Source organism: Pan paniscus, chromosome 2 (genome assembly GCF_029289425.2).
Source record: "Pan paniscus chromosome 2, NHGRI_mPanPan1-v2.0_pri, whole genome shotgun sequence".
NCBI classification, from domain to species: Eukaryota; Metazoa; Chordata; class Mammalia; order Primates; family Hominidae; genus Pan; species Pan paniscus.
Genome location: NC_085926.1, coordinates 178,165,530 through 178,190,552, shown reverse-complemented (window position 1 = coordinate 178,190,552; position 25,023 = coordinate 178,165,530). Strand labels below are relative to the sequence as shown.

Genomic DNA, 25,023 nt, shown 5'->3' with positions numbered 1-25,023 from the left:
TAACCAATGCTGAGACATTTGTAATGAAATACTAATTTTAAAAATCCATGACACCTTGATAGAAATTAGAGTTTATACAAACAAAATAGGAACCTTCAATATTGCCAGCAGCTATAAAGTGAATGTACTGAGACTGACAGGGCAGCAAGAAGGCATTTGCACATTTATATCTGACACCTGACCATACTTTCAGTCACCAGAATATCTTCTCTCCAGATTTAAAAAAAAATGGTATGCTGATTTCTATAACAAAGCTTTTTTTCGTAAAAAAATCAAACAATGGCCAATGAGTCACAACAGTACAATACGTAGAGGTTTAAAAACTACATCAAACAGGTGCTGAAAATAAATACTACCAAAGAGGAGGAGGAGAGAGCCTTCCTATAGCGTTTGTTTTCGTCCTCTTAAGTGTGTGTGGGGTTTGTCTTCCAAGCCATGAGCCTGGCCTGTCTTGCAGTGCTCTTCACTCAACAGGGTGTGACTGCAGCATGTTGCCTCCAGGGTCTGGCCTCTCAGAAGCCTCAAAGCATCCATCTCATCAGATGGACCAGAAACAAGAAAGTGGGGTGGGGTGAATCACAGCTGTCACTCAAAGGAAAGAAAATTTTTTTTATTGCTCAGTCTTGTCAATTGGGAGTCCACCAGCAGATTCACTGAGACAATATGGGTAATTTCAAACTTTTGTTTAAAAGCATATATATGGCTTATTCAGGCAAGGACACGTGTACATTCTAGCCCAAGCAAGCAATCGGAGTCATTCTGTTTTTAAGGAAGGCCAGTTGTTTAAAAGATTTCTAGTTTGAGCAACATCCTCTGTGGATGCACCAGGCCAAGGTGACTACCTCTGCCAACCCAGTGAGAAGGCCTTTGCTGGTCCCCGCAGTGAGGAACCGGTGGGAACAGGCGGCCTCCTCCCCGCTGGCCTGCACTGCCTGGGGCAGGTGGGCAGGCTCCACAGGCAGCCTCTCTCTGTGGCCAGACTAGGCCATCCTCGTGACTCGGGCTTATCAACTGTGGTTTAGAACTGCAGGAGGAGAGAGTTAGGAGGGTGGGCCAGGGAACACACACCAGGCGCCACTCTGGCCAGAGAACATGAGGCAGCTCCCCCACAGGGATCTGCACCAAGAAGGTGTGGAAGGCACAAGCAAGTGTGAAGGTACCAGAGATCCCAGAGGGTGCAGCTCACAGCGGCCACAGCAGGTGCAGCGCTGACCTGGTGTGGTTCCCCCCTTGAATGAGAAAGAGATCCTGATTCTGCTGTGATAAAAAAGCAAAGCAAGACGATTTATGGTTTAAAAAGAAGCCACTCGAGGGTTAAAATAGTTATTTTAAGTTAACAAAGAAAATTAATCTTTAAATAAGGTGACACTATCTGGAAAACTCATCTGTCCCTAAAGCCCACAATGCATCCACTGCTTCGTTCTCTTATGGAACCTGAGCCTGACGCAAAGGAGTCAGACATGTGACAGAGGAAGAGTCTGAGAAGAGAAGACACCTTTACAGAATGTACAGCAAGAAAGCCGGCCTGGCCCCCTGGTTACAGTAAGATGCACAGGTCCTTTCAGTCTCGTGGACTCCAGACGGCCGCGCGGGCTGCTCAGATGGACGTCTCCTTCCTGTCCCTGCTGGGTGATGGCTTCACCGGCTCTTTGCCTGCCTTTGGCTGCTCTTTAGCTTCTTTTGGCCTGAGGACACAGTCTCTGGGCGACTGGACGGCACCACCGCGCCACTCAGGCTCCTGGTCCTCCTGCACCTGCTGCTCAGCCTTGGGTCCCTGCATCTGGAGCAGCCGGAACTGTACGCGCAGCTCGATGATGACCTCGCGCTCCTCTTGAACTGCTTGATTCAAATGATTGTTCTTTATTTCCAGCTCTTCGTGCTGTCTCTGTAAATATTCCAGAATAATCTGCAGCTCCTCATCCTCACTCTCGCTCTCAGAGGAGTACTCCTCAGTCTCACTTCGGCCGTGCTGCTGGTGACTCTGAATTTCAGCAATCTCGGCTCTGAGGCATCCCATCTCTTCTTTTTCTGAGGAAATCTGCCGGCGTAGAAACTGCTCCATGGTCAGGAGCTCCTCCTATTCAGTCAGGATCTCATTCTCCCAAGCAAGGAGAATATTTATAACTTCTTCATTTTCATTCATCTCTTCTTTGGAAACATCCTCTTTTAAAAGACTGGCTATCTTTTGTGCAATCTTGGTTTCACACTCCTGTCTTTAAGCGTCTCTCAGTTTTCTTTTGAGGGCTGTCAAAATTCTTTGGACTTTCCATAATCTTTCTTCTTTAGATAAATCCTTTATCCCACACTGCAGATATCGATGTAAACAATTCAAAAGAAAACCCTGTCTCCTGATCTCCTCCTTGATACCTGCCTGGGTCTCTGGCAGCATGGGCATCGTGGCCATGTTAGACCATCGCAGAGGTTTCGTCACTTGCTTTAGTACCACATTTCCAAAGAGTTCTTGCGCATGTGTGAAAAACACATACAGGACTCAATTGCTGATCTGCACAGTTGGGTTGAGCACTATAGAAATGTTCTGTTTATTCATTTTTGTTTCCAGTTCATTTGCAATGACATGGTCCATGTGCACAATGAGCCAAGAAATCAGAAGATAGTTACATTCTGGCAGTTCTTTGAGTAAACGCTGGAATTCCTGCACTTTCTCAGTCTCCGTGGTCCTCCCACAAGCTTCTTCAAATCTCGGCATAAGCTCTTTGGTAACCAAATTCTCTGGAAGGTCTCACAAATACTGCTTCAGCAAACTGGCTACAGTGTTAGGCTCATATTCTTCCAAGTTGGTAGACTCCTTCCGGTCATAGGCTGCTTTTAGCTCATCCACCTTTGATTTAATTCCTGATACTCTGTAGATCCTTCGCATCATGCCATACTTCTCTAAGTGATCTATACATTCACGGAAAATGGCCGGCAGCCGAATGCCATCATACATCATGGTCCTCTCTACTGCATCAGCCAAAGGAATTCCAAAAATGGGTTTGAGATTTGGAACATCAATCTGAGGCACCTCTGGCTCCTGAATTGGTTTTTCTTTTTCTTCTTTTCCTTCCACTGTTTAACAACATCAGCTGCTGTCAAGTCTTTTGACTTCTTCTCTTTATGTTTTTCTTCTTTGTGCTTTTCTTCTTTATGCTTTTCTTCTTTGGGTTTCTGTTTTATTTTAAAATCCTTCTCTTTCTTTTTAGAAAAGCTGGGCTTCTTGAAAACATGGATTCCCTTAAGCCTCTTCATTTTGGAAGGACTTTCTGCCTCATCTCCAGAGCTATCTTCCTGAAAGGGTGCATAGCCTTCAGTCCTCTTTTCCTTTTTCTTTAATTTTCCTTTTTTCTTCCCATGGTCTTTCTCATCATCAGGCACTATATCAGGAGGCTTATGGAGGATGCCATGGGGACGTGAGGGCTGGACAGTGCGGTACAGTCCAGGAAACTTAGTAGGACTGATCTCTTCAGAGCTGGGGGTCTGGGTAAGCCCGCTGCCATGCTCCATCCTGCGGTGTTCACTGGCGCTGCTGGTGGGGGCAGGAAGCATTCAGTCTTGCTAATGCCCTGACTAGGAAGGGAGGAGGTCTTCTCTGTTACCTATCCATTACACCTGTGCCTGCCACCATGCAACCGACTGCCCCGCTGCCACAGCTGCCGCCTCCTGGCACTCAGGCTGCTGCTGCTGCGGCCACCGTAGCTGCCTCCTGCGCTGTGCCCCAGGCCGGCCTCCAGCACCCCATTCCCACCCCGCCCAGCCTCCACCTGCTTACAATGATTGGGATGGAACGGGCTTTTTTTTTTTTTTTCCTCCTTTGACCCTGGGGCCCACTGTATCAGTTTGACCTCTGGAAGTGGGGAGAAAGTTGGAGACTGAATACCTAGGGTGAGTCAGGTGGGTATGGAGTGCAGCACCTACGTGATTGACTCTAGCTATTCAGTCATGTAGGTGCATGTAGGGACTCCATACCTCAGTGACTGACCACACCAAAAAATCCCTTTGATATAGTGATGGTGAATACTGAGTGTCAACTTGATCCCACTGAAGGATACAAAGTATTGATCCTGGGTGTGTCTGTGAGGGTGTTGCCTAAGGAGCTTAACATTTGAGTCAGTGGGCTGGGAAAGGCAGACCCACCTTTAATCTGTGTGGGAACAATCTAATCAGCTGCCAGCGAGGCTAGAATATAAGCAGGCAGAGGCTGGGCACGGTGGCTCATACCTGTAATCCCAGCACTTTGGGAGGCAGAGGCAGGCACCCACGAGGTCAGGAGATCAAGACCATCCTGGCCAACATAGTGAAAGCCCGTATCTACTAAAAATACAAAAATTAGCTGGGCATGGCAGTACACTCCTGTAGTCCCAGCTACTCGGGAGGCTGAGAAGGGAGAATTGCCTGAACCCGGGAGGCAGAGGTTGCAGTGAGCCGACATCACGCCACTGCAGTCCACAGTCCAGCTTGGGCAACAGAGCGAGACTCTCTGTCTCAAAAAAAAAGAAAGAAAGAAAAAAAATATATATATATAAGCAGGCAGAAAAATGTGAAAAGAAAGACTGGCCTAGCCTCCCACCCTACATCTTTCTCCCATGCTGGATGCTTCCTGCCCTCAAACATCAGACTCCAAGTTCTTCAGTTTTGGAACTTGAACTGGCTCTCCTTGCTCCTCAGCCTGTAGAAGGCCTATTGTGAGACCTTGTGATTGTGTGAGTTAATACTTAACAAACTCATATATATATAATCTCCCATTAGTTCTGTCCCTCTAGAGAACCCTAATACAGCTACTAAGGCTCTAGTGAGCTTCTCTGTTTGGCAATATATTGCATAGGTTGTCATACATTGTTGCTGGGAGAATTCAGTACTGTCTGTACTACTCCACTGGTAGAGAATAAATAGACTCTCATACCTGGTTTCTCCTGGACTCTGCCCTATGTGTCTTTTGCTTTTGCTGATTTGTATCTTTTCACTTCAGAAAGCCACAACCATGACTATAACACTTTTCTGGGTTCTGTGAGTTCTTCCAGCACATCATGAAAGCTGAGGGTAGTCTTGATAGACCCAAAAATGTAGGGTAATAAAAGTTCATCAACCGAAAACACTTTCCAATCCAATTATGAGATATTGTCATAATATTTCAAATATTTGCTTAATGTTTAAAAAACTTCAAGTTTAAAAAGCTTTCCCATATTTGTGCTATTTGCTGTAGAAATTCAGAAGAGGTAAAAATCACTTTAAGATATAGGGGTCAAGAAGGGTTTTATGGAAGAATCTGGACATTGAGCTGGATTTCAAAAGACACAGGAGGGGAGAAAAGACAGAGCAGGGTGAGAAAAATGCCCTCCAGGGTCAGAGGGCAGTAGATAGAACACTTTGGTTGAAGTGTGAATTTGAGGAAGGAAAGTACAAAGCTAAGATTGGAAATGGAGGCTGCAGCCAAATTATAGAGAGTTTTGATGCTGCTGTTGTTTACCATAAAATTAAAACCCAAGCTTTCAGTAAATTTAAGCTAATTAAATTTCAGAAAGTTTCTGTTTGGGGATGACCCCCTATAGAGGGTTTCCATATGTTCCTAAATTCTGATCAAAAGTGAGTCTACTGCCAGAAAGAGTCACTGTAATAATAACCTTGTGGGGTTCCAAACATATCCCCTTTCAGTGATGTCCACATCAAATTTACACAATTTATAACTGCAAAATTGAGTTGTCTTCAGCCAGAAATTGTATGCTCCACCTGTCATCTGAAAATCCAGCTGTGTTCTTTTGGATTATTGTAACATCACAGTAATAAAGGTTTTGCAATCAGAATTCAGCTCACAATTTTGGTAATGATTCATGATGCAAAACTGTCTCCAGCTCAGCCTCCCTGTGGTTTCACTGGCCCTAAAACCCCCAAAACTTCTGTTGTCTTGAAGACATGTTGCCCTAAATACATACTGTTATCGTCGGGAGTCAGTTGGGGGAGATGAGGTTGCAGTGGGTGGAATTTACAAAGAGAAGGTGTCAGGTTTATGCAAAGGTTTGAATTATAGAGGGGCATGAAACTTTGTATCGGTGTTCAATAGTTATAACCGTGGGTAGACCACCATACATCATTTTCACAACAGAATATTGTACAAACCAGCCCACTTCCTTTTCCCCCAGTCCTATAAAGACAACGTTTTACGAATGGCATGTGTTGTTTTGTGTCAAGGGTGTGTCTTCCATCAGGAGTGGAAAACAAAGGCACTCTGTGTTTGTTGGTCCTTTAGTTTGGTTCAATGCAAAATTCAGGCCTTTGGCCATATTAGTGTACACACTAATTTTCTCACATACTCTATGTGTATATAAGAGTACTCTAGAGTATATGAGCGTATTCTCATATACTCCATTTCACATTTAAAAAATCATCTGTACTTAAATTATATAGACACTTTATCTAGTTTCTACTTAATATCTAGTAGGCATGAGCTTTTAGTATGACTGAAATTGAATCTCTTATTCCCCTTTCTCCAAAATTGTATACTTTCCGTATGCCCCTTATCTCAATGTCACCAATATCTACCCAGACTTCTAAGTCAGACATGAAATCATCATGACATTTCCCGCTCCTTCATTCTTATATCCAATTAATCACCAAGTCCCAGAGAATTTACTGCCTGAATCCTTCACCATCCTGTTCACTTTTTTCTGTCCTACCCGTATTCCTTAGTTCTTCACATAGTTATTGAAATAACTTCTTGACTGGTTTCTCTGTTTATCATCTTCTACCCTCTGATGATTTTCTTTTTGAAAATGCATCATAAAATGTTGTACCAAATGTTGTACATGATGGTTGAGGAAGATTTTTTCTGCCACCTTCCCACTCCTCCTTGCCCAGCTCAGTCTTGGAAAAGGCCTGTAGTTGGAGGGAAGAAAACTTTAACAGGAACATTTTGTGAGAGGTGAGGGACCTCTGATATTGACATGTTATGTTAGAGATATCTGGGTGGAAATACTGAGTAGATGGTGATTCACGAATGTAAGTTAAGGCTGGCAGTATATATTTGGAAGTCTTTAGAATAGTCTTTAGAGTATTAGCGGTATCAAAACCCATGAGGTTGGATGAGATCACAAGGAAAAAATAGGAAAAAAAGGAGAGATTCAAAGACTGAGACCGGGGGCCTTCCAATGTTTAGAGGATGGAAAGATGAGGCAAAAAACAACAGAGGAGACTGAGAAGGAGCTTGCAGAGAGATGGAGAAAAACCCAGACTAGAATGGGGTCCTGGAAGCCAAGTGAGGAGAGCACCAAGGAGGCTGACTGATGGCCTCTATGACACAGTGGTGAAGGGGAAGTAAGATGAGGATGGAAAACTAACCACTATACTTAACAACATGAAGGTTGTTGGTGACCTTTCCATTTCTGTAAAGTGGTGGGCACAAAACCCAGGTATGATTGGGCTGTAAAGAGAAGCAGAGGAGAGTAGTTGAGGGTAGAGAATATAGGCAAGGAGGGGAGTTTTTCTCTAAAAGAAACAGAGAAGGCCGGGCGCAGTGGCTCATGCCTGTAATCCCAGCAGTCTGGGAGGCCGAGGCGGGTGGATCATCTACAGTTAGGAGTTCGAGACCAGCCTGACCAATATGGTGAAACCCCTTCTCTACTAAAATTACAAAAATTAGCCAGAAGTGGTGGCATGTACCTGTAGTCCCAGCTACTCAGGAGGCTGAGGCAGGAGAATCACTTGAACCTGGGAGGTGGAGGTTGCAGTGAGCTGAGATCATGCCACTGCACTCCAGGCTGGGTGACAGAGTGAGACTCTGTCTCAAAAACAAAAAGAAAAAAGAAAAATAGGGTAGATGCTGGAGATAGAAGTGAACTCTAGGAGGATTTTAAGATAAGAGATGTTTACATGCCACTGAGAAAGAGAAAATTGATGACACAGGAAAGAAAGAGAATAGTGACTGAAGTAATCCTTTTGAGTAACCAAGAGGTGATTGGATCTGGCACGCAAGTGTAGGGGTTGGATTTATCTAAGAGCATGGAGATTTCTTCGAAATTCACAGGAGAGAAGGCAGAGTATGTGGCACAGATGTTGATAGGTAGACGTAGTGGTAGAAGCTTGTGGAAGTTATCTTCTGGCTGCTTCAATTTTCTCAGGAAAATAGAAAGCAAGGTCATCAACTGAGAGTGAAGTATTGGAAACTTTGAAAGGTCTCCTTCTCAATGAGGTCTTTCCTCCACAAGCTATCTAAAATTCAGTCCCCTGAGCACTTATCACATCACTAATATTCTATCTATTTTGCTTACTTGTCAGATTTGCCATTTCCCCACCAGACTTTGAACTCCATGAAAGTAAGGTTTTATGTCTGATTTATTTACTACTGCAACACCAGAACATAGAATACTGACAGGTAAATAGGTGTTCTGTAAATATTTGTTAAGTTAATGAATGGAAGCATTTTGTGATGATGAGAGTGGAGCAGATTGGGCTTTTTAGTACAAAAGTAAAGGAAGCATCTTTCTATCATAGAAGAGTGACTAAAAAAGCTATGGGACTTGCAGGACATATTGTTCTAAGAGTGGGGAACAATCAGACTGGTGAGTGATTTTGAAGGAAAAGGGGGAAAAATAAGGTTGGTTTTTACTGGTACCCCCGTAAGTCCAGCTTATTTAACAAGTTGGTTATAATATCCCATCTGTTTCAGGAAACTGGAGCAGCTTTACATACCTGAAAGTTTTCTATAGCTTGGAGAAAATAGTTTTAGACTGCGTGTGGGTCAGACAGTTATGAATGTTGAGTCTTCTTCCTTTTCACAATATGTAGCAAAAGCTTCAGGTTCAGCAGCTGACAGTATGACAAATTATAGGACTGGTGGCCAAAGGGAAATGAATCTTAATAAAACACTAAAATCCATGATTTTGTGGCATACATTTTGGACTGCTATGCTTCTCTGCCAAAATTTAGCCCACGCCACAGGAACTAACTTATACACAAACATGTTTTGAACATAGCTGTATTAATAATAGTTTCCAGTTCAAAAAAAAAAAAAGAAGAAGAAAAGAAATGCATCAAGTGACAAGACACCATGTGGTTAGGGGACACATGAAATGGAGTCAGAGACAGAAATTCCTGTCATATGTTAAAGTGTGAGTACACATTCATGCTTTAAAAAACCTATCACCATTTTTTTGGCAGTGTGCTATCATGAACCAATAGAAAGGGCTAGGCATGAGAATCAAACAGACTTGTATCTGAAACTTTATCAGTCAGGATCAGTCAGAACAGAGAAACCAGTCAAGGTGTTTTCTTTTTTCTTACCTATTTTTAATTCTAAATTATTGTAATGCAGAAAATTGTTTACACCATTGATGAAAGGGCTGAGGGAGCTGATGGAAAAGAAGGCAGGTATGGGCAATTCAGAGATTATCAAGAACAAGGAGCTATGATAAGTTCTAGGCATATGCGGCAAGAAGGAGGTGGATTATCAGAGCCCTGAAGCTGAGCCCATCTAATGGGAGCTAGAACTATAGCTAGACCAATTAGACCTGGAGCCAGGAAGCAGCTGGAGCTGCTTCTGGAAAGGTTAGCCCAGGCAAAGCAAAAAGTGGGAGGAATAGCTTATCTTGTCTTCTTGCCTCCAGTCTCCTCTAGGTCCCAACCCTCCTACCCCTTGGAACCCACAAAGGAACCTGGGAATTATAGTTCCTACAATGGAGAGCAGGACAGGGAGAGGCAGAGAAGGTATCTAAGAACAAAGAAACCTCTCAGAAACCCTGTTCAACCTTTTATCAGCTGTGAATCCTTGAGTGATTGTTTTAACATTTAGAATCTATTTCTTTATCTGCAATGTGAGAAAAGGGGTGTCTACCTCATAGGGGTTTTTGTAATTCCAGATGCAATAATGTATGCACAGTGCCCAGTTCAGAGTGGAAGCTCAAAACATGCCATTTCCCCTTTCCCATTTAGAAATATTCCTTAAAGCTTTGTTTTCCTAGAGAAATGAAGTAACTAATGATTCTGAAGAGAACTTGGCCACCAAATCTTATCTTCAGCAATGCTTTAATTTTAATAATCTTCATCAAAAGCAGCACAGAACCCAAAACTGACTCAAAGAGGCAATTACTCAAAGCTCACATTTATCTAGAATTGTTTCTTTGAAATCTTCCTCAGTTCTGGGGGGCCCCTGACAAGATAACGTTTGTGGTAATGGCCACAAAATCAATGAAGTGTTTCTAGAAGAGACAGAAGGCAATAGCCCTTAATCTTTGCTGCTAAAATAAGATGTATTTTTCATAGATCTAGAAAAAGATCTATGAAAAATACAGAAAAATAGAAATGAGGGGTTTTAAATAGAAAAATAGAAAAAGAGGGGTTTTAATCACTGCACTGAAATCTTAAGGGAGACATGTCTTCTGACAGTAAGACCTACTAACTCTCAAGGTTAGGAAAAGTGCATACAAAAGTGTACGTGAGGAAACACAGTGAAACCTCATTTATTTAGTTTGACCTAATTTGAAATTTGGGATAACTTGGTCTTGGAAAGATTTAAGTTCCTGCTGAAGAATCTAATTAATTCAATTCAGCAAGCTCTTACTGAGCTCCTACAGTTGCTTCTGACCTGGTGCTGGGATCAGGATGAAAACTCCTAACACCTATAACACTGCTTTCAAGGTGTTTGTTTCTTGCTGTCTGTGTAAATTACGATTCTAAGAGCCAACTTAATTTATTTAATTAAAAACTTTAAGCAAATTGCATAAATCAATACAAACAATTTTTATCTCTTCATTAAAGCAGGCTGTGCAGAACTGTTATTTTGCTTAAAGAGGTAATCACAAATATAAAAAATGTGAATTTCCTTGGCAGATAGTTTCGGGACCAAAATCCAACCCTGTCACACACTAGAGTGACTTTGGACAAGCCACCAACTTGTGGATAATAATATCTTCTCTGTAGTATTGCCGTGATGGTTAACTAAGGAAATATGTGAGAGGGTTTGGCCCGCTGCCTAGTTCCAATTCGCAAGAAACATTTGAGGATTCCCTTTCTTCCCTTCTCTTGGAAATACTTCACCTTTTAGCAACAAATTTTAGTTATCTAGTCACTGGAGAGTAATATAAAACTAGTTAAATTTTTTTTTTAAATTTCAAAATTATTTATAATCAGCCATGTCCTATCTAGAGTTTACTTGAATAAAAAAGAGTTTTTTTTGTTCTTGACTTACATACAAGAAAGCACAATTGAGGGTACAGGGAGATCAGTTTTTCTCCTGATAACTAGACTATTACAGAATTTCTCTCTTTCTCTAGGAAACAGAAAAAATATTTATTCCCTAGAGCCACCACTGCTATATTTTTGGTATATTTTCCTTTTAATAGGCAGTTTTCTTTATGGAATTGAATTAATGCTGTATATAATATGTATTTGGTATCCTACCTTTTAGGGTAATTGTATATTATAAGCATTTTCCCATGTCATTAAACACTCTGCAAAGCACAATGTTCCATTTTAAAGAAGTAGCATCATTATGTAAATATCTTCTTACCATTGGGCCCATTGCCTAAGTTTCATTTGCTTTATTATAAATAACACTATAAATATATCTTGATGCTTGAATATAGACCCATATTATTGGACTGTTTCCTGAAAATAGACACCTAATCATACATAATAGGTCAAAGTTAATACACGTTAAAGAAGCACTTGATAACAAATATCCACTGAGTGCATTAGCCTGTGAATTATAATTTAAAAAAAATTTAAACTTTTAAAGGAACTTTAAGGAACAAAATAATGTACATTATTATTTCAGCTTTCAGTTTTTTAAATAATAATGAGATTGGAGAATTTTAAATGTTCTTGGTGGCCACTTGAATTTCTTATTTGGCAAATTGCTTGTGGTAGAGCAAATTTTTCCATTTCCTGTTTCTTGAGCATTTTCTATGCTCCAGACATTGGAACAAGGTATATAGAAATTCATCAAATATTATCCCTATCTTCGAGGAATTCTACATATCAAAGGAGAGAGGGGAAATATAGTGTCATAAGATCAGTAATGAAAACATAGAAATAGTTTGCAGTTATAATAAAGTGTGATTAATCTTTGAGACTGAAGTGGTTTTTGAAGGATGAATGGGAATTTTCCAGGGAGATAATTAGGGAAGGGCTTTTCAGTCCAGAAAGTTAAGAGCATGCACAAAGCCTAGAAGTTTGGAGGAGCAAATATGCAGGAACTAAAAGTAGTTAGCAACTGCTAGGCTATAAAATGGGTTAGGAGAGGATCAAGTGGGAAGAGAGGAAGGTGGGATGATGGAGAAGTTTGCAAGAACCAGATGGTGCAGAACTTTGTGTTTCATGCTGAGCAGTATGACTTGACCCAAACGGTAATGTGCCACTGAAGTCAGTCTTTTTATTCTAATAATTTCTGATTTTGTAGCTAAAGAAGTAGACAGCAATTTAAGATTTTTAAATGTCTCATCTTAAACCAGAACAATCTGTTTATACTTTTGCTATGCTAAACATGCTATGGAAAAACCAACACTGATTATGTGATGTTACCTTGGAGACGTGAAAATTATTTTAAGAAGCAGGCTGATTGCCTTGTCCATAGCTCAGTCCCACCAGGGCCCAATTATTTCTCTGATATCACATACATCTTTCATCTATTTAGTTCTGGGAAATGGTGACATTTTTCATGCCACAGCAAAATTGTATGTATTTTAACACTGTCAAGCAATTTGCATTTTACACAGATTCAACATCCATATCTTTTTCAAGCCATTGCATGCCATTTGATTTAGGAAAGCCATTAAGCCATATTGCATAATTTATATGTTAAGGTTTAAAATATAGACGTTAATTTGATAGCTAACCATTACCTTCCCTCTGCAGGCCAAACAGTCCCAAGTGGCCTCAGGTCAAACTCTAGGGACCTTCTCTTTTTCTGTAGTTCTGTCAGCACTGCAAACACAACCATATTGGCAAGTGAGCCTTGAATGGCAGAATTGTGTGGAATTATTTAAATAACAACCGAGGTCAAATTACTTCCATGCACTTATTAAAAATAAATGTTTCTACTGATGTGCAACACAGATACAAAAGAAATACAAAGAAGTATATAGCTAGACGAGTTATCACAGAATAAGTACCCCCTGTAATCACCACCCAAGTCTCAAAATAAAATATTACCAGCACCCCAGAAGCCTCATTCATATCTATCCCCCACCTCCCAGTCAGTTTGATCTTTCTTCTTCCCACAGGTAATCATTATCTAATTTCCACCATCATAGATTACCTTCTCTCATTTTGGGTTATTTTAGTATTATTGTTTTGTACCTGGCAATATTAGTTCAATTTATTCATGTTGTTGTAAATATACCACAATTTATAAGTTCACTTTATTTTTCATAGACTTTGGGGATGTTTGGGGCTATCATAAATAATATGACTAAAGATATTCTTAACACATGGTTTTTGGCGTGCATATGTATGCATTTCTGTGGGATGCATTTCTAGAAGTGGAAATGCTAGATCATTCAGCATGCTTATATTTAACCTTAATAGGTACTACCAAATAGCATTCCAGAGTGTTTTTACAATTTTGATTCTTATCAACAGTGTATATATCTCCTCTAGATCCACACCAATACATTTTTCATTTTCATTTTAGACATTCTATAAGGTGTATATCTTGTTTGGTTCTAATTTGTATTCCTCATATGACTAAGTTGAACATCTTTTTATATGTTTATTGATTCTTTGGATATTCTTTTTAGAAAGAGGCTGTTTTAGTCTTGAACCCACTTTTTTATTGCATTAATCTTTTACTGATTGATTTATTGAATGTGTTTTATATATTCTGGATACTAGTCCTTTGCATATTTTGCAAATATATTTTTCTTGTACGTGATTTGTTTCTTAACTCCCTTCATGGTGTCATTTGATCAACAGAAACTTAATTTTAATGTAGTCCAATGAATTTTTTTCCTTCATGTTTAGTGTTTTTTGTACTTTGCAAGAATTGTCTTCACATCCTATCTGTGTACTTTGAAAGGGAGTATTGAATAGCTTATTTTTTTTCCTCAGAAAGTTTACTTGCTTTTTTATTGTTTGTAACCAATTGGAGATTAACGTGGGCAAGGTGCTTTTGCAGATGCTAGGACCCTTGGGTCTGCATAAACTCAGATTGATTTGTTTCTTTAAAGAATGTTTCATTTGAACTCAATCTGTTTGAGAATCAGAGATTCTCTGTAGCCATTTAGTCTATCAATGCCACCTCTCAACTGGCATCAGGGAGAAATCAGACATCTTCAGTCCATACCTGATCATCTAATTTGTCTCATAAGGAAGGAGAGAAAGAGCAAAGGGTTATGCCTATGAAGAATAACTCCCATAGCAAAGTCATCTCTCATTCTATTGCCAGCGGTGGGGTATGTGAGACAGGCTCCAAGTACCAAAACCACTTGTAAGAAGGGGTGTCAGGTGAGCACATCCACTTGTGTTTTCAGAGAAAGGTGAGCCTGAATTGAATATCGGGAAGAACTAGAAGGAGATTTGGGCCAATCCAACAGGGAGGGAGTGGTTGTAATTTCCTGTGGCTGGGCTTAAATATGTTTCTGGAGCAAGTCACATGAGGAGAACAATGTCTTGGAACACATCTGGAAATACTCATTGTCAGATACTTTCCCCCACATAATTTTTCTTTACATGTTAGACATTCCTATATCAATAAAATTCTCTTAACATTTAATATAGTCATTTTAAACATGACCATAATGTTAAAGAAATATGATTCTCTTCCTCAATCTCCCACAAACAAGAAAGTACTTTGCATTTCTGAGTTCTATTTCTATGAAGAGGGTATTAGCATTGTGCTTCCCTAAGTACAGCAGGAAAATGTGTGATTCTGTGTTTTTTCTTCATCATTAGAGATTGTTATTAATAGTCTTCTAGGGGCACTAGCACTATTTCTTGTCAGAAAGGAGAAGGCCAATGAGTTTAAAATAGCTCTGCTTTTCCCTGCCCCTGGCCTTATACAGAATACTGTTCCTCTTTCAGGAAGTGTGGTCCTATAATCCTGTCTGGCCTTAGTTGGCAGTCATTCTCCACATTGGCAGCCAAATGGTAGTATGTCTTCTGTGTCTTTTATCTGGTGAAAAAACCTTTATGAGTCTATCGGCCTCCAAAGGAAAGACTGGTCAAGCAACTATCTGGTACTCTTGGTCAGAATGCTTGGCCACTGTTTCCTGTGTGGCCATTAACATAACTTTCTTCCCCCAGTTTTCAGTCATTTCCTTTTCTAACTTACAACCTTTGGCACCTCCTGGCATCAGCTAGTATCTTCCTTTTATGGCCTTTGTCTGCCTTTGGGTCCCTGCCTCTTGGATCACATGTTGTTCTGTCACTGCTTCTTGGGATGGCAGAATCTCTCTACTTAAAGGCAAGTGAGGCTCAAAAATGCTGTCTATTAGTAGAGGTGGGATGGGACACAAATGCTTCTTTTTCCATCACTCCCCACTTCTCTTCTTACCACATTCTACCTTTAATTATACTAAACTATTTTTAGACATCTAAATACCTCTTCCACCCTACCCCTTCTTCTATCTGTCACTCTTATAGGTGATGGTGACCTAGTACACACTGCCTCTTCTGCTTTGAACCTTTTCACATCCCTCTCCTCTCATCATCCGTTCCCTATATTTATCTTTCACAATCCACTTCAGGCACGGAGCCTCCCAGAAGCTTTCCTCATTACTTTTCCAACCCAACCCTGATCCCCTAAGTTGTCTCTGAAGACATTTCTATGGATTTCCAGAGCTCACTGTGTGTATGCTGCCTGACACTCCTCACACTGTTTAGTTATGTGCCTATTCACCTGTCCCCCATACTAGACCCTCAGTTCCTTGAAGTCAGGAATCCCATATTTTTACTTGGGTTAGCAGCTCCTATACCAATGCCCAACATATTTGACTAGCACACAAAATACGTTTACTGATTGATGAATGATGACCTAAAAAATGTGCTCTGAAAGAAACAAAATATCTTACGGATTAATGCTGCGCTCTTTATAACTAATTTATAAGTTTATTTTGGATCTTTTCAAATATCTCCCCCCAGCATTCTACTAACACTTCTCTGTACACATGCTAATAGAGAAAGAAACTGAATTTTTTAAGCCTTTTTAATAGAGAAAAAGAACATTAATTTGCTTTCAACGAATTTCAAATTTGTGAAAATGTAGTTAAGGACTGATCTTAAGTTTAGCAAATATGTCTTCAAAGATGATACCTTTTAATTTTGTATTGTATGTGAGAACATTTAAATTATTCAGAAGATGAATATTTTTCCTATTAGTTTAGGGAAAAAATATTCTTATATATTAAATTTATAAAATATAAAATAAAATTTGTAGAATAAAGAGGGAAGCCAAAGGCTTCTGCTAAGTAACATTTTTCTAGTTGTTAGCTTATATCCTTGAAAACAATAGTTCAATTTCAGAATCTTTTGGTTATCTCAGATAACATAAACAGATTCCAACCAGTAAATAATAATGAATTTTTATATAATGAAATGGCCTTTAAAGTAGAATTCTACCATTAGTTAGCTGTGTGGCTTTAAGCAACTTAACCTCTATAACCCTAACTTCTTCATGTGAAAAATGTAATTACTCTAAGAATTATATGGGGAAAAATATATAATACCTGGCCCAGTGTGCCATGCAGTGCTAGTAGAAGATATTGTAATTATACTAACATGATCCAAATTAGTGAGGGTGTTTTATGTTATCTAAGTTTTCCTAGGTATGATTATGATTACAATTATATTCTCAAGTCTGGCAAAATATAAACAATGCCTCCTATTTTTAAGTGTTAGAGTCCATGAAATACTAATTTGCCCTATGAGCAGACATGTGTTTGTTGCTGTTATTATTTTGATTATTATTATTATTATTATTTTTGTCTAACAGGTATCTTTCCCTTTGGGAATTTTTGTTTTTGTTTTCGGTATGGATCAGATGGGCTCAATCCTGCCACCTCACCCCTCATCCACAGGTATGAGTTCAGTATCCAGATTCATTCAACAAGAATAGCATGTCTCCTTGCTTATTGGTTCAGTGATGGATTCATAATTCAAACAAGGCCAATCAGAACCTTCCCTGTTAATGTGTGTGATACAGGGACATTGGGAGAAAGTATGACTCTGTTCTTCTCAAATCAATAGCTACCATAAACTAGAACTGCTGACAGCCATCTTCTAGGGCTGCATGGAAGTGACTATCTAAAGGAAGATAAAATTAAGCCAAAACACAGGAAAAAGAGAAGTGAGAGCCAGAGAGATAAAAATAAACCCTGGACCAAGCCGTTGACATTCTATTTATACTGGGCACTACAATTCCTTTTTTTTTTTTCTTGTACTTAAGATGTAAATTGTTATTCTGTCATTTTCAATACAAAGGGTCTTTACTAATACACCTCAAAGCAGCAAGAAACTGCTGCAGAAGAAGATAAAAGTAAGGCAGTAGAAGATAAAAGTAAAACAAAAACCTTGATGATCAGTACAATTATTCCTAATTAACTATTCATATTCCAGAACAACTTTTAATTTTATTAACATACATCCTCATATAACTATGAAAGAATTCACCCACAAATATCCAAACTCTCAAATATCCATTCTTTTCATCAACAGTTCCAAGTTATAAAAAATGTATTTATAGGTAGTGACTCTGATATTAGAAGAAAAAGAAAACTTGGCTATGCTCTTTATCCTCTAAATTTGGTATTTCCTATCCCAAATTTACAAACAGAATAAATGGATCTTTCCTCTTTCTTTCCATTGATTCCCAAATAGCCCACTCCTTCAGATGTGTATCCTATTCAATATCCTAAAATTCTCAGCAGTCTTTGGATTCAAAGTTCAAAACAGTGAAACTGAAAATTCTCAAGAGGGGACAATAATGTGATGGAAAGGAAGAAATGTTACTGTTATTCCTGCCATGGATACAAGTAGAGCCTCCTCTCTTACATTCATGTAAAATGGTTTTTGTTTCTGTCTTCTCTATTATAGCCTGAGTTATATATTAGTCAAGAACTAACATATTCAAAGTCTTGGTGACCAATATTATTCTAGGATTAGAGGATCACCCACCTTCTAAAAGTCTTTCTTCTTGTCCATTTTTTCTTTAGAATACTTCCAATTAATGCTTAATGTGTGTTCTCAGAGACTGTCTTCTCAGCTGCAAGATGATGGACACTGCTTACTTCCTCTCTTGCTTGCTACTTACCTCCCACCCCAATGACATGTGGCAATAGCAGGACCTTTTCATTATCTACTGACTCCAATCTTTTCTTTTTCCCTTGTTAACAAAATTCTGACCTTGTTCAGAGTGGCAATGTTCTCACATTCACAGGGATGAGCAGTTGATTGGTCATTGCCAGTTATGGCAGACTTGTTTCCAGCTGTCTTAGCTCTTCAATACCCAAATGTGGTCATGTGACCCAAGTGTCAGTTGACTCTGAAGTGGTTCTGGGAAGGCTTCTGATGCTGATGGAAAGAGATACACTCTGTTATGAGCCCTCCCATTTCTTACTTCTTCCTAGCTTCGACATGAATTTGGAATATAAACAGCAGCTGCCATAGTGCTATATGAGCTATGGACATGAGGATGAAAGCCAAAATGCTAAAAATTGCAGAACACAAAGGTGGAAAATCTGGGTCTGTGATGTTGTTGAGTAGTTAACTAGTGTAGAAGCTAGCTGGCTCCATATTTCTTGGCATGTAACGAAAATACACTATTTTTCATTTAAGGTGCTGTTATCAAGTCTCTCATTTGTAGCCACACACCCAGTAATAATGTCCACATATGCTATTTAGGACTTCTCTGCCTAGAAAACTGAGAGGATGCCTCACTACCTCATGTTGGATGTCGCCCTCTCTGCAGGTCACTGATACCAGCTGGGCTTGGCTTCTGTGTCCCCTGGGCACCATTTTCTCCTCTGAGCCTACCTGTTACCACCACTAGACATCAATTATTTATATGACAGCCTGGATGGTACTCTTTATTTTTCATGTTGGTTAAAGCAGAGAGCACACACAGCAATAAAGACCGGTCCCCAGAGTGAATATTCTCAAGGTGCAAGATGAATTTGGACTGGAATCAGAGAACAAAAGTGAGTCAGGTTTGCACAGCAGTGATTCCCATAAAAATGGAGATCCAGTTGACAGAAATAGTTCAGGCCTAAACTGAGACGTACTAATACATTGTTCCCCTTCAAACCAAAAATATTTATCTATTCAACAGTAGAGATAAAGGGAGAAACTGATTTCCTGTTAATAACATCATACACTAAAAGAGGTAACATGCTAAATGCACTTCTACCAACTTAGGCAGATTCAGTCTTCTGAAGATGAAAAATAAGAAAAATATTTCTGTCTTCTATTTTTGTCATCGTTGTTGTTGTTGGTTTTGGTTTTTGTCAATTTTCTGAACCAGAAAACTTTCTGTGAACTCCACTAAAAGGTTGAACAGTTGGATAATAAACTATGTATTCACTTTAAATAGGCTTGTGCCATGCATTCTTTCATTTCAGAAATTTCAGCTGTAATTGCTGATTTCAGGATCCTCAGAGTATTCAACAGGATAGGCACCGTCAAGCAGGGGTGTTTGTATTTCCTCTTGGCAGAGCAATAGCAGTTTGCATTTTGTTCATCGAGTGCAGGTGGAAACCTGAGTTAACCGGCACCTGTTCCTGATTTACTCTGTTGATGCCTTAGCATTCCTTAACAACTGATATCCTTGGCAGTTGTCTGGTTGGCGTGCCCCTTAACATAGTTCTAAATGAGTCACTGTTGTAGGAGAAATGCAGAGGAAGAAGAAAGAGGGCATCTACAATGCCGAGAGGGAAATCCCGTGGACAGCTGGGTGCTGAGCTCTCTTCGTGTGGGTGTTTCTGCCTGCAGGCCTGAAAGGAATAAGCACAACTCCCAACAGAGTTTATCATATCACCACAGGGTATATCCTGATTTGAGCTTGTTACAAAAATCCAGAATCTTCAACTAAGTCGACAGCAACAAAATAATGTATTTCCCTAATTTCTTTATTCTTCTTCATTTTAATAATTAAGACAGTTAAATATATTTATTGGGAATTTAATGTATATTAAGCACTGTTCTAAAAACCATAGGTGATATAGCAAATGTATCTCAGAATTTCCAGCTGAATAACAACAGGATTGAAATTAAAAGTGAATGTGATAATAATCGAATGAAAACAAAATGCTGTTGATGGCAAAACAAAAATGAAAATGAGCACACCCAAGTTAAATATTTGCACTATTTGTCATATTCAACAGCACTGGTTCCACTTGGTGTGCTGAGTATGTTGTTTTAAACTGAGAAATATAACCCTCTACTAGGCTCTAGCTAACAGTAGATGAATAAAAAGGATTTAGGCCCATTCAATATTCTAGAAGTGAGAAATAATGTATAATGTTTTAAGAAATGAATTTCCAACAACTTTCTACAACTGAGCTGACATTCACACACAAGTCCACATTTATTAGACTCCAGGAAACTATCATAATTGGAGGAAAAGCAAAATAATCAAAGATACACATTTTTAAACTTGTACAAAAATCTGAGAAGTATCAGTTTATTACTGAAATTTGTGGCCATAATTTTAAAAATATGTTTTCACCAAACTAGTTCTGACCGTATTAGGTCAGTCAGAGAGAAAGGATGGTTCTATTGTAAGAAAGGTTGTTAGGAAGAAGAATTTCTTCAAGACTATAAGCAAGTGCTGCTGTCAAGTGGAAATGAGGGTGTTTGCTCCATGGAAATGATTGGGTCTTTGAAGTGGCATCACAGAAGTCTCTTTGCATTACTGTGTGTCACAGTTTCACAAGAGAGGCCTTAAGTTTTCCTAACCAAAAGAAAATAATAATGATAATAGCAAAAATATCCTTTGGAAAGAATCTAGAAATGAATTTCTTCTGGTGGGCAGAAGAATAATAAAGCTAAACACCATAGTTCATATATACAGATTATCAGTTAACATATGGCTGAGTAATAAATAATCTTCACTTTATAGAATAGCTGAGTTTAAGTAAGATCAGATTAAAAACATTATTCAGAGAGTCTTATTTTTGATATTTCCTTAACATTAAAGTGTATTTTTTTTTGTTGGGAAAAAATAATGTCCTTGAAGACTCACATTAAACACTTTGGTGAAAAAACATAACTTAGTGGCCATGGCCATGCTATGCTCACTACCATGTTTTACCAACAGTACAGCTCTATGAAGAGAGAAAGTTCTTTCTTAGCAATCCACACATATTTTTAAATCAAATTATTTTTATTCTGTTCTTTCACAGCTTTGAGAGATTCCTTTAGATACCTTGCAATTCCTCCCATCCTTGTTCTCCCAGCCTGTTTATATATTCTCCCTGCTGTATCTGGTATTTCTGTAGCACTGCATGCAAGGGTTTCTGAAATGGTTGCATGGTCTTTTCTCCCCAGTTATTGGTTACATGTTTACAAATGTATACGTAGTTAGGTAACTTTAGCTGTTGAACAAATAAATTCCAAAATTTCAGTAACTTATCACAATACAAGGTTATCCTATGCTCCTGTATTGTATATGTCCCTGGCTGGAGGGCAGCCTTCTTCTACAAGATGATTCCAGGACTCCAGGTTGTTCCATTATCCAGGTCTGCCATCCTCTCCAGTCTCCAGTGCAGAAGGCACATTTCCTTCTTGACAGCCTTGCATGGAAGTGAGTCACAACACTTCTTCTGCCTTTCCATTGGCAATATCTTTTTGTATGGTCCAACCTACATGCAAAGGGTAGGTAGAGTAACCACCAGCTGGGCAGCTTCTTCCCAGCCATGACTCTCCACTAAGAAAGAGGAAACATCAATTTATATTAAATAGTTAAATATTTCTACCCCTCCCTGCCCCAATTTGCAATAGAATTAGGCTACAAATATACACTGTCAGAAAGTAACATCATTGTCAATCATAGACTCCAATCTCAAAAGGCCTTTATATCTAAGAGTCTAAGTTATGTTAAATTAATTTGAGATAAGGAAATACATTAAAATGTCTATAGTACTTCAGCTTTCCCTATGTCAGCAAATCAGTAACTTTGAAAACATGAAGATGCCTGTAATAAGAAAAAAAGAATTCATTTATACAAGAAATGTGTATTGAACACGATTATGTCTTAAGAATTAGATGAGCTGAGCTGAAGACAATAAGAAATATAAAATCCTCTCCATGGTCTTGAATTGCTCTTAGGAAAGTAGACAGAATTGTTTTTTGTGGGTTTCTTTTTTAAAGGTAGGATGTATGTTTCTTTGCCATATTTTACCTATAAATTTGTGAAAGGTGAATATTTGACTTTCACACATATTTTTTGAGTCAAATATATCCAAACCTGCTCTACATAAACTTAATCACTTAAATCTGGGCACAAATTCCAAAGCAAATTTATGAATCCTGTACAAATTTTAAAAACAGTATATACACTGTCCTCTGTATCAGATCCTTCATTTAGTATTATTTGTTATTGCTGCCTCTAAATGTCAAGGGTGTCCGGTTAAGCCAAAGCTAGAAATGAGATATGGCTGGTGGGTTGAGCTAGCTGAACGGTACCCCTCTTGTCTGTACACTTCCATTAGCTGACTGACGTAAGAAAATGGGGAATTTACATCATGCCTTCCAGAATAGGTAACTCAATGGAATTCAAATTGCCAGGAAAGTGTGGATATCCCATCCAAATAAAAGAGAATTTGAATATGGTTTACTTATCTGAGACTGGACTCTGGAAGCTGGAGGGGAGCAGAGGTTCTGAGGTAGGCGTGATAGTCAGTACTTGAACATGACATTACTCAAATTCCTAGATAGCATGGGAACTCTGGGGAGAAGATGGACTCTGTGTATACCATTTCACTAAATACTGTAACATGAACCTCTGCTCTAAAACCTTTATAAATGAGCTACCCCCACTTGGCCCTGAGTTCTGCCACCCTTTTCCCAACTATTCCTCTGCTGATGTGTAAGAGCTCTGGCCCTGCCAAGGTGAAGACCTCAATATCTGTGCTAAGTACCAGGGCTGCCTATACATTATGGGAACAGTCAGCAGTCACTAGAAAAGTAAGAATTCTTCCTCTTTTTGTATAATGTTCATTTGGTAGAAAATTCCTGTAGCTTATATATAAATCTCCTGTTATTTCTTGGTATTGACACAAACATTATACTTGGGATATCGTGTCAAGCTAGATATGGAATCAGACCAATGTGCAAATTCTGGCCCCACCACCTGCTGCTTATATGATCATTCTCTTCCCGAGCCTCAGTTTTCTCATGTTTAAATAGGTATAACAATAATATTTCCCTTAGAGGTTTTTCTGTTTGTAAAGCATAAAATATTATATAATTTAAATGAATTATCTCCTTTTTGCCATTGATGTTAATTGTAAAGACAAACAGGAAAAACAATTTTATGAGAATAAAGGCTTCTCTGAAATTTTTGTTCCTCAGATATGTTAGTCAAATGTATTCTAGACAGCCAAGTCATTTTCTTTTCACTACAGACTTAGTATTTTATTACTTTTGGTGAAGAATAGAGACAATAGGATTACGAGAGAAGCATTAGCCATGACTGAAAGAGAAAGTATAGAAAAGGTCCTCATGTGGGCATTTCTAGGTGAACAATGTTACAGAAATGGTCCAATTAGTGTGAACTTTATAGAAAATGTTAAATGATCCTCAAAGTGACAGATAATACATTTTGATACAGTGTGGTAGGAAATATCTACTTTTAAATGAAATGATTTAGGAATCTATTTTCAATCTGAGACAAACTCATAATTCACAGGAGCTCATCATAAATTATTAGCGCTTAGAATCTTGTTTGCAGCTAATATAGGAAATTGGAGACATTCTTCAAGAACACTTTGTACTAAGTTGTAACTTCTTTTCTGAAAGCATAGAATATGAGTGACTGTACTACTGGCATGAACTTGGATGTCACCTTCAAATGTATACTTGATAATTTTAAAACAGAATATACCTTTTGGGAAGTTCCACAGTTAGCTTAAACTAGAGACCAACTCTTAGAATAACGTTTCTCTTTCAGCATTAATACAATAAATGACATCCTAATTATAAGACAATTAATATTGCTCACATTTTATTATTCTTGTGCTTACTTTACCTGAGCCTACAGTTTTTGTTGATTTGTAGATATTGCTAATGAGACTGAAATTAGGAGTCTGATCTCTGAGTTTGACAACATTGTATCCTAAACAAGAAACAAGTGAAAAGAATTTCGAGGCGTTATCACAAGCCAATACCATAACTAGAAAAATATTTCAAAATGAATTTTCTACTGATGATGATCAGTAATATCACTGTAGCATGCACAGATTGACTCTTGAGCCAGATTCTCTTTTCTTAATATTTATTTTATTTTTAAAATTTCCTAGTGAGCAAATCCATTTTTGACAGCTTGTTCTTCAATTTCATTTACATGACACTCCACAAAGCTTAAAAATAATTTTTTTAAAAAACAAGAGATAAATTAACAAATTGTAACTGTTCTTTTTCTAGAAAGTTCCTGAAACTTTCTAATGAGTTAAAGGTAATTTAACACACAATGGGCTAAGCAGTAATGGAGAAGGAAAGGAGAAAAATGCAGGTTAATCTCACGTACAACATCCCATCCCTTTGTAGACAATATTAGTTTATCCTAAAAATTAGAAATTTAGAGTTTATAAGACAAGAAAATCTTATATCTTATCAAATTGAAAAATCACATTAATATTACCCTGCTAATGATCTCAAATTTGTCCCCCAGCTTCCATTGTCCTGCACCTACTTTGATCATTCATTATATCTGCACCGTTACCATGGCTTCCTAACAAGCCCCCTACCTCTTTCTCCTCTCACCATCCTTCCACTGCTACCATCTGATCACATTCCCATCTCAAATGAAAACCAGAGATGGCTTCTGCTGCCTATAGGTTGAAATATCAACTACTTACCTGGATTTTCAAGGTCTCCGTAGCGAGACAT

General features: G+C 38.7%; 1 pseudogene; it reads right to left on the bottom strand.

Annotated features, from left to right (window-relative positions):
- Window positions 1-1,597: 1,597 nt before the first annotated feature.
- Window positions 1,598-25,023, bottom strand: LOC100992182 (ralA-binding protein 1-like; annotated as a pseudogene).